Source organism: Alexandromys fortis, unplaced genomic scaffold (assembly GCF_014885135.2).
Source record: "Alexandromys fortis isolate MF-2015 unplaced genomic scaffold, M_Fortis_MF-2015_v1.1 scaffold_73, whole genome shotgun sequence".
NCBI classification, from domain to species: domain Eukaryota; kingdom Metazoa; phylum Chordata; class Mammalia; order Rodentia; family Cricetidae; genus Alexandromys; species Alexandromys fortis.
In genome coordinates this window covers 8,426,401-8,436,965 of record NW_026067959.1, presented here as the reverse complement: position 1 = coordinate 8,436,965, position 10,565 = coordinate 8,426,401, and positions in this window count along the sequence as shown.

The following is a 10,565-nucleotide window of genomic DNA, read 5'->3' as shown; positions in this document are numbered from 1 at the left end:
ATTTGCTCTAATATTCCTTCTTGGATGGTCCACAACAAGATGTATCTACAAAGTCATCAGGTACAGAAACTGCACCAGAGTTTGTGCTCTAGTGATAGAACACATAATAACATATCACTACTATCCAGGGGTCAACAACTTTCGGCAGGAACTGGAATAGAAGTCAAACACAAAAATGTTATGGACTTCTAATCTTTCTTTTTGGCCCTTAGTCTCCTTTCCATTTCCAGGATATTATTTTTTTGCTATTTTTTTTTTTTTAGAAAATTGGACAAGTAGAATTTTTGCTTGGCTTTCTTAGTGAAGACAGAGTTTACCCAAATGCCAAAATCTTGTGTGAGGATTATTCCAACTAGTAAATAAATGACTTTCAATAGTTTATTCAGGAGCAAGGGAAAAGTCCAACAATTGTTTCAATTCAGTGGATTCATTATTAGGACTGCCTATTTATTATTCGTCTTGAATATGTCCCATACTCTCACAGTGGGCCAGCAATGGTGCGCTGGTCTTAAGGATACAATGTTAACTCAAATCTTTTTTTTATATTCAGTGCTTAAGTATTGTATCTGTCCTTATTGTGCAGCCATCTTAGCCATAGGCCATAGGTCCCTTTGGAAAAGAACTGGGACAATCGCAATAGCACATTCTTTCTGTGGTGGTACTTTGTCTTATCTCTGAGAGACTCAACCACATATTCACGGGCAGCTTTCATTTGTAGAAACTGACTCAGGTTTGGGAATTTATCAAGGAACCATGGCATTTGAATGGGCAACCATCCTTAGACTTATATTTGTTTATTCTTATGAACTTCCTTTGAATGACTATTCTTTTATGGCAAAATTTACATGAACTACACTCCTATTTCAAATCTAAAATTGCCTACATTTTGACAGTATAATCACCACAATTGTAAGGAAAAATAATACACCCCAATCAAAAGGGAAGGACACAAGACTTCCATGATACAAAGAACAAGTAAGCATAATTACCTCCTTATGTCTCAAAACACCTGGTAACCACATCTGTTACCATACTGTTGTCTGGCTTTTGAGAAGCAAAGCATCCAGTAGCCACACCTTTGGTCATATATCCTGTTGTTGGTTCTTGAGAAACAAGAATATGTTTGAACTCTCTGACCTTTAATCAGATGGAACAGATCCAAAACTGTGGGCACTCACATATCTTCTGGCTGATGATGGGATCTCATCTCATTGAGTTTACAATGGAGATTAAATTTCACACATGGTAATTTTGGAAAAGCATAAGATATTACTCCTTGTAATGACCAGTTTATTAATTCATTCTTTAATAATTCCTAGTTGCATCATAGGAGCCATTTGCTAAGGAGAAGGTCATAACATTTTTCCTTTACACTCTCTTATAGTATTATAGCTTCATCATTTCCATTTATTATGACCCATTTTGGAGTTACCTTTGTTTATAGTATGAGTAAAAGGTGGAGACTTCTTATTTTTATTTTGCAATTGTATACTGAAAATGCCAACACAATCTGTTGTGGAATGTCCCTTTGTACTGTGTAAGGATATGCCACTGTGAATGGTTTAGTAAAAAGCTAAGTATCCAATAGCTGGGCAGGATTTGAGGGGCAAAGAGAATTCTGGGAAGAAGAAGGCAGCGTTGACAGCCAGATGCAGAGAAAGCATAGCATGTTGTACATAAAATAACAAGCTGTGAGCCGCATGACAACACATAAATTAATAGAAAAGGGTTAATTTAAGTTGTAAGAGCTAGTTAGAAACAAGCCTAAGCTATCTGCCGAGCTTTCATAATTAATAAGGAGTCTCCATGTGGTTATTTGGGAGCTAGTAGGTGGGACAGGAAAATATGCCTTCAACAAACTCTAGAAAATTTATATTGATAGTTTTACATCTATCTTATACATTTAGAGTCTATCCCTTGATGTGATGCATACAGTCTTGTTTTGTGAAAGTTTAAGTACCTTCAACCGGTATATCTTGCTTATAAAGGGTTTCATCATCTTTATTAGTACCAAAAAACCCCCAAATTCTGTAATGTTATCTCTTCATCAAATCTGATCTACAAAGGAGAGCCAGTATGAATATCTCAATGATAATGACCTTTCTATCAATTTATGTAAATGAATTTTGTTAGTAGTATATACCCTGGGCCTTCTTACAGTGCAGAACCCTTTGACTGATTCTTAGGTCTTACAGAATAAGGTATTCCAATATACCTTTTTCATGTAAGCTTTTAAATCCTTTTCTGTTCCACCAGCTATGGAAATCTAGACAATTCAGCTGTGATTAACATGATTATCCCTTTTTCTGATCTTCTAGGAAAAACCATAGCTAGGAATTGACTCTAACTCCTAGAACTTTTCCATAGTGCTAAGTCCATATCCAGAGGCAGTGTTCCAAAGCCAATTAACACTCAATAAATTTAGTTTTATGATGCAGACTCTTTGATTCAACATTCTTAGAATCCACACAATAGATTCTTGGTTTATTTATTATCTATTTTTATCAGCCCCCTCTACCTTTCTTAGGCTAAGTTTGCCACACTGATGCTGCCTGATATTACACGTTCATGACCTAGCTAGCCTAAAGAAGATGAGAGATGTAGTTATTTCTTCAGACAGTACCTTCTGCAAGTTGGTCTTTTGTTGCTGAAGTCCTGAGTCTCAATAGGAAAAGAGAGGGAATGCTTACATGTTCTGAATTTAAGAGTCATATGGAGGAACCATATCTTCAGAAGCATCTACATAGATGTTCCCATTTCATACATCCAGGTCTCAAGTATCCTCAAATCAGGAGTAGTAATGTTAGCATAGCAAACTTGTTTCCGCTAGACATTAAATTTTCTTCAAAGTAAGAGATTTCATCACTGAATTCTGAGCTAGAGTGTTAGCTTTTCTTGTTTTCTCATCACAGGAGAAAAGAAATAAGTACCATTTTACAAGATGCTAATGAGACCCTATAGATTCCATATTTAAATTCCATATTTAATTTTGTAGCTACTTTTCAATTTATTAAATCCTAATAGAGTCGACGGAATTTAACAACTGATAGTCAGTTTCACTAATTTTGCACATAATTTAGAACTCAGGACCTTTGGAAGAAAAGGCAGTGTTCTTAACCTCTGAGCCATTTCTCCAGCCCTGAGCTGAGAACTCTTACATCTTGAATATCATGCAACAGGAAGTGATCTGAAACACTAGGCATGACTTGAGCATATATGAGACCTTAAAGTCCACCTCTGAAGCCATACACTTCCTCCAACAAGACCACACTTACTGGAACAAGGCCACACTTCCTAATAGTGTCATTCCCTTTGAAGGCCATTTTCTTTCAAACAGCCACAGTAGGCTTGTAACTAACTGTATTCCTTGGGTCCCAGCAAAGCATATTTTTCTTGAAATGGGATGTGAAGTCACATCTTGTGGTCTTCCATCCCTTGTGGTTTAATATCTATGGAATACACATATATCTTGCACTTAAGAAATTCCAGTTTCATTAGTTCTACTCTTTGGTGCAACAGAAAGACTGTTTAGCAGGTCCAACAATAACTATGATTATTATTAGCACAACCTAGAACAATTTATATAATGGTACAGTTTTTAGGAGTAATTGGATGCTTTATGCTTATAGCAAAGTTCTTTTTTTCTATTCGAAATATAAATAAAGCTATTTCTTTTCCCTAGTTGAGAACACAATGTTGAGGGGCCTCTAGGTTTATCTGTCGCATTGTCTTTTAAGTCAGTTGTTCCCAGTAGGTTTCTTCTGCTCAGTTTTATTGCCTTGTCCCCTCAGTGCTGGATCAACTGTTCTTTTTTGTTCAATATTCTCCTCTTTTTTCTGACTTTGCAGAGAGAAATAACTATTGCCAGGTTGTTATTTGGGGGAGAGCTTAGAATATTCCACTTGGAAAACTGTTGAGACAAGGATAGGAAGCCCAACTCAATCAACTTTTTCTGGGAATCATCATAGAACTTTCTCCTGGCTAACTGAGCAGACATTCCTGAACATTTTGCTTCTCCTTCCTATTCTTGTGCTAATTAAGAACTTATTTAATTTGATATATATATACATATATATATGAATTTTGAGCTTCAAAATTCATTCTTATATCACTACTTTTGAGCCAGCTGTGAAGCATTTTTGGAAAAAAAATGAAAAGAAACTTAATTAGCAATTTAATTCACGAATTTCTTTTACCAAAACCTCTGATTTTTGGGCCTTTACATCAGTGGCATTTTTTTTTATTTTGCATGTGAATCGAAAAGAGGTGCATAGGGAAATGGGGCACGATTTTGAATTTGGATAGTGGGGTAAGTGAGTATTATAATATTTTGTTTTTCTCTTTGTATATGGCTGTTTTCCAAGGCAATAAAAATAATGATTCCATAGCCAGGGGCAGAGTTTGACACCAAAACAAGCATCATAAATGCAGGCAGGAATTTTGAAATGGGAACTGAAAGAAACAAATGGCACTGAATTAGAAGAGGCAGTGTGCAAGTGTGCATGGGTGTCATCAACTTCCAGTCCCTGGTCTGCCTTTCAGAACGTCTCCTTAGAGAACAGGCATTCTAACAGCTTTAGGACATTGGGACCTCTGCATCCTTTTGTTTATTTTCAGTTAAAATTCATGTCAACATAATTATTGTCTTGCCTTCAAATTGCTTCTAAAATAATTAGGAACATGAGTCATTACTTTTCCTTCAACCCTGTAAGAAAAGACTGATATATTTTAGTCTTAAGCTCAATAACACAATGAAGACTTCAGGTCCATGCCAGAGGACTTGTAGGCAAATTTGATCAATAATACTAACTGCTATCTTTTCCTCCTTTCAAATCATCACAATGCTTTTTAGAACTCTGATTTTATTTTCATGACTTTTTTTTCCTAATTTTTGTTTAGCAGATGTGCTTTTAAGTTATTCAGTATAATTTTAGGTACAAGATGGGAGTTATTAACTAAGTAGCTTTGGTTAACTAGAGAAATGTGGATTTAACTCATGTTTAAAAAGTCTTTATTTAGATCTTGTGCAAAAATATCACACACACACACACTTATTTAAACTCTAACATCACCATTAATATGATGCTTTTGAATATTTTCTTTTTTATCTTTCTTTCTCTTTTTTTTGTTTGTTGTTTTTTTTTTTTAAGACAGGGTTTCTCTGTGCAACATTCTCTGCAACAGATTCATGTCTGCAAGGCAAAGTAGACCTTTCGCTGTATAGAATTTTTTTCTATCTTCCTCATAAATAAAGAGAACAGCTTAAAACATAGGATTTTCATCTGTAGATTAGAGTTTCAAGACTTAAGAAACTTTCAGAGCTTTTGTTGCTGCCACAGTCTTGTAATTGTCTGGCAAATCTACCGTATTTATCTTAGTATCTGTACACTTAAAGCTACACTCTGTATAGCACCTGTGGGAACTGCTGCTCTTCCCTCCAGCTCTTTAGATCCCTGGAGGCCTCCTCTTCTGTGAAGGAGGGGTGGATCTGGGGAGAGGAGGGAGGAGTGGTGGGGTGACGGTGGGACTTGGAAGAGCAGAAGAAGGGAAACTGCTGTCTGGATGTAATATATGAGAGAAGAGTAAACAAAAACCAAAAACAAAAAAGTAAAGAAAAACCAACTGGGCACCTCCATCAACAAAAAAAAAAAAAAAAAACAAAAAACAAAAAAAAAAAAAACAAAAAACAAAACAAGACAGAAACAAAAAACCCAAAGCCATCACCTCTGAGGATATGAAGTTATCTGAGTGAACATTTTTATCATCCAACCATGCTTTTACAAAGATAACATATGCTTTGCTAAATTCTGAGTTTTCTCCAGAAAACCTTCATATAGTATTTGATGAATTAATAATTTATTGATTACTATTCTGTCTCTCCCTATTTTTATATACTTGAAGACTATAAAGGACTTTCCTAAAGGGAAAAGATGTGCGATTTCTTTTTTCATTTTTGTACAATGTAAATTTTGGGGAAAGGTACTATAACTTCCCCTTTTCATACTTTCTCGTTCATTCTTTTCTTATAATAAAAATACTTGATTCTGTATAGGACTAGAGAGCCGAAGGTTGGGCAGTAGTTAGAATATTTTGAAAAATATTTATTTTGTTTTTCTAGAATCTATGAGGTATTTTATGAGTTATTTTATCATTGAACAGAAGAGCAGAGGCACTTCACACATATTGCCTTGTTGAGTTACACAGTGCATAGCTTTTACCACCAGTGTTTGGGAGCTTATTGATTTCATGTAAAGTAGTTGTAAATAAGAAGTAGTGTTTTTAAGAAAATAAAATGAATGTAGTAAAAAGAATGGAACTGCTCATTTAATTTCTATTTCTTTAAATATTTTTTTTAATTTATAGATACAACCCATGTATGTACAAGTAAGCTATTTCCAATACACATTTCTTAACCTTTTAAAGGAATTATTAGTTAAGAAAGTAAAAGACTAACAGAAACATCACGTTTTTAATGCCTCTGCAATAATGCTAGTACAAAGAGGGGTTTAATGCCTATCGCAAACATATAAGTTTTAGAAACGGTGGTATTGCAATGAAACATGAATATGTCTCCATGTTTTAGAAAAGCCCCATCTAATAGAACACGAATACATCTCGATAGAAATAGTAATGAACTGGACTGTACTCTCAGATATAAGAAAATTTTAAAAATTAACATTTTATGACTTTAGCAGATAGAAATTTATGATTAACAGTGGCTGACATGTTTAAATAAAAAATTCTAGATAAAGATTTATTCTTACTGGTTTCCTTGGTAACATCCAATACTACCACTTAATGGCGCTTACTCTTAGGTGCTGATTCTCTCATTAAACTTAACTTGAATCATCCTAACAAACCATACTGGATTTGTCCTCACTTCCCTTATTTCAATTGCTGTCCCGTGAACTCGATTATGTTTTGTGATTTGTAAGTTGTTTCTTCTTAGTATAAAATTGATTGTACAATCTAATTTACATGAAACCTTGCATTTATTTGAAAATATTTTCTAATCTCCTTTTCTGCTTAGTAAGATGTCTCTGTAAATATTTATGAGTTTGCCCTTTAAAACCAAACAAAGAAGAACTTTTAAAATTCAAGGCAAAACACAACAAAAGAAACAAATTAGGAAAGGATTTTTTTTTCTTGGCAAAAGTTTCCTTTGTGAATTTTTGGCTTAGAGTGCTATTGAAAATTGCAACATATTGTTCTGGTGGTGCAGGGCTTCCCTCTTCCTCCCTGCAATGTACTTCCGGGTGCTGGTTCTGATCTCTGATTATTTTTGTGCAATGATGACAGGATGTCTTTATGTTGATCAACCAGTTTAGTCCAAACAGCAACAATCAAAACCCGTTCCTACACAAGCAGTGGCAGTTTGGGGAACAGTTCATTTTCAAGGCTATCAATCTAATTGACTTGTTTGATATTACATCCAAATTTCTCATAGTTTCACTTTGTCTCATTTCCATTACTCCTGACAGTATTGGTTATTAACCTGTTACAGGAAATGATAGTTCATCAATGTTGGAAGCAGACAGAGTCTACTCCACGTATCATCCATTCGCGTTCCTAGTTTTCTCTAAACTTGATATCCACAAATGCTCTTATACATGATGCTACAATATCCTGATAGCTTTTTGCAAAAGACACGTCTAATGACTGATTTTACTGAAGCAGTATGTTATTTTTATATATCTATCACATTTAGAAAAGGCTTGGAGTTTTGCTGACATGTCATGTTTAGCTGTTCTGGTTGGAATGTATTCTGTAAAAGGCTACATGTTGCCAGTGTGGCTTTTGATGGGGGAGAGTCTGATGGTGGGTGATTATGGCATGAGGGTAAGTCTTGCTTTCACCAGGGTGTGAGTTCTCAGTGGAGGGGGCTAGTAATCAGAAGAGCAATCTGACCCCCTTTGTCCCGTTCTTTTGTTCATGTTTTTACTTCTACTTTTCTGGTTTCCCTAGTAGCTAAATAGGCACTGTCCTGTTGAACTCCCTAGTTTCCAGAACCATGAGTCCAAATAAACACCTTTTCTTTATAGATTATCCGGTATAGGTATTTTATTATGTAGCAGTTGTTTTGGCCCGCTAAAGGTGTAGGTTGAAAGGGCTAGATGAGGGGAGTTATTACACAGGAATGGGTATGGAAGTCATCTTTAATGGGTTGTGTTTATATAGTTTATATATGAAAGATCAGGGGCCACAGTGATGCTGTTACTATAATACCCAAACTTTCAGCATGGGAAACATGTTTTTATGTCTAAGGATTGATATACAGGCCTCTAACATTTTTGAGGTTTTCTTACTCCATAAAGAAAATTCTGTACAAATAAAATTACTGAGCATAAGACACTGTCTTAGGGTTTCTATTACTGTAAAGAGACACCATGACCACAGCAACTCTTATGAAGGAAAAAACATTTAATTGGGGTGGCTTTACAATTTCAGAAGTTCATTCCATTATTATTATTATTGTATGACATGGTGTTATGCAGGTGGCATGGTGTTGGAGCTGAGAGTCCCACATCTTGATAGGCAGGCAATAGAAAATGGTCTAAGACACTGAATGGTTTGTTGAGCACATATTAAACCTCAAAGCCCGCCTCCACAATGAGCACAATGGACACTGCCTCCAACAAGTCCACACATCCTAATGTGTCACTCTCTTTGGAGACCACCACGCTCTTTTTTTTTTTTTTTTTTTTTTTTTTTGTTTTTCGAGACAGGGTTTCCCTGTAGGCTTCATGGTTTAGTAGCATCCTATGGAATTCTCTGCAGCCGGTGCTGGGATTAAATTGTGAGCTGCTTGATGTGAGTGTGGGGAGCCAAACCTAGGTCGTCTACAAGAGCAGTAACTGCATCCTTTTTCTTTTTGGTTTTTCAAGACAGGGTTTCTCTGTAGCTTTGGAGCCTGTCTTGGAACTAGCTGTTGTAGATCAGGCCGGCCTCGAACCTACAGATATCTGCTTACCTCTGCCTCCAGAGCGCTGAGATTTAAGGTGTGCGCCACCACTGCCCAGCTAGTAANGAAATTAAGTAACATAACAATTTAATATTTAATATACTTAAAACAATTCTGAATACTGCAATCATTTTGTATAGTTTTGTTCTGTTGGGATATAAACATAAGATATAGATGCATGCACACATATATGATGCATACATACATAAATGCATTATATATATTTACATATATACTTGCATACACACACAAATGAAAATGAGGACATATCTGCTCCTTGGTATGTCTTATTGTGGACATGAGCCCGAGTTCATCCAGAGTTGTCTGGAAGGGTCTAGACTTAAGAGGGCCAGAAGAATAGACAGGGCCATAAGGGGAGAAAGGTGACGGGGGGGGGGGAGGCGAGAGGAAGAGAAGAGAGAGGAGAGTGGAGAGAGGGCAAATGAAGAGAGGAGCCAAGGACCAAGAGAGTAGGAGAGGAGAAGAACCAAGAGGTCGAGAGAGCATGCCTGAAATGGCTGGAATATATAGGAATCAGAAGCTGGGGGGGGGGTGCGGGGGCACAGCCCCAGGGCTAGAGAGGTTTAGGGAGAGGGTGGGTGAGAAGTGCTTGGTGGAGCCACAAGTACTGAGCCTTGGATATAGTGTATCACATATGCACACACACACACACACACACACACACACACTTTTTTCCTATTCTCACTGCAGTCTTCTGAGTTCCCACTTTCTGTTATGCTTTGGGCTGCTTAGTGACACTCCTGTTTGATTTAATAAAATTTCGGGTTTGCTATCACTGCCTTGTTTGCTTCGAAGCTTTAGTCTCTTTCCACATTCCCTCATACCCACAGTCTGCACAGTGGTTCGGGCATGTCTGCTGCCTCACAAAAGCCCCTGCCCCCTCCACTTGCTGTCCCATCTCTTCCTAGATCTATCCATCTGTGTTAATGGAGTGGTTGGAGAGGGACCGTTTCTTCTTACGGGGTGTGCTTGTCAGTATCATTTTCCTTCCCCTGGTAGCTTGTGATTGCTTTGGACTCTTCTATCATGTGTATATGGCTGAATGCCAAGGGGGTAGTGATAACCCCACCTCCACTAAAGAGAAACTCAGTTATGTGAGCACTTTCTAATTTAGTCATACTTCTTTACCATACTGTGCTTATAACTCAGGTACTTCTATTCTTACCAGTAGAGAAAGCTAACAGACTTCAGGACAATCTAACCGTCCTTCTGGGGCTTGCAGATGTAGATATACACCAGCCGCCTGTACCTAGCAGCACTGGGAGATAGTAGCTTTCCCCTAAGGATTATTATATCTGCTCTAATGTCTGCATTATTTGACTTGGGAGCAGATGTCAATCAACATTTTGCCCCTGTGGAACCTTAAGAGAGATAAGCACCAGGGAAAGAAAATTTTTCTTCTAGGAAGTCATCACTTAAGCAAAACACAGGAATGTATTTAAGTATTCAATCCACCGTATTCTATTACTGTCCTTTCTCTGCTCCGCACCCCGCCATCTCAGACATGATTATTTTTATTTCAAATTGAACTTCTCAGAACTCTCTAATTTTTGTCTCCAATCCCTGATGAATTCTGCTTTTG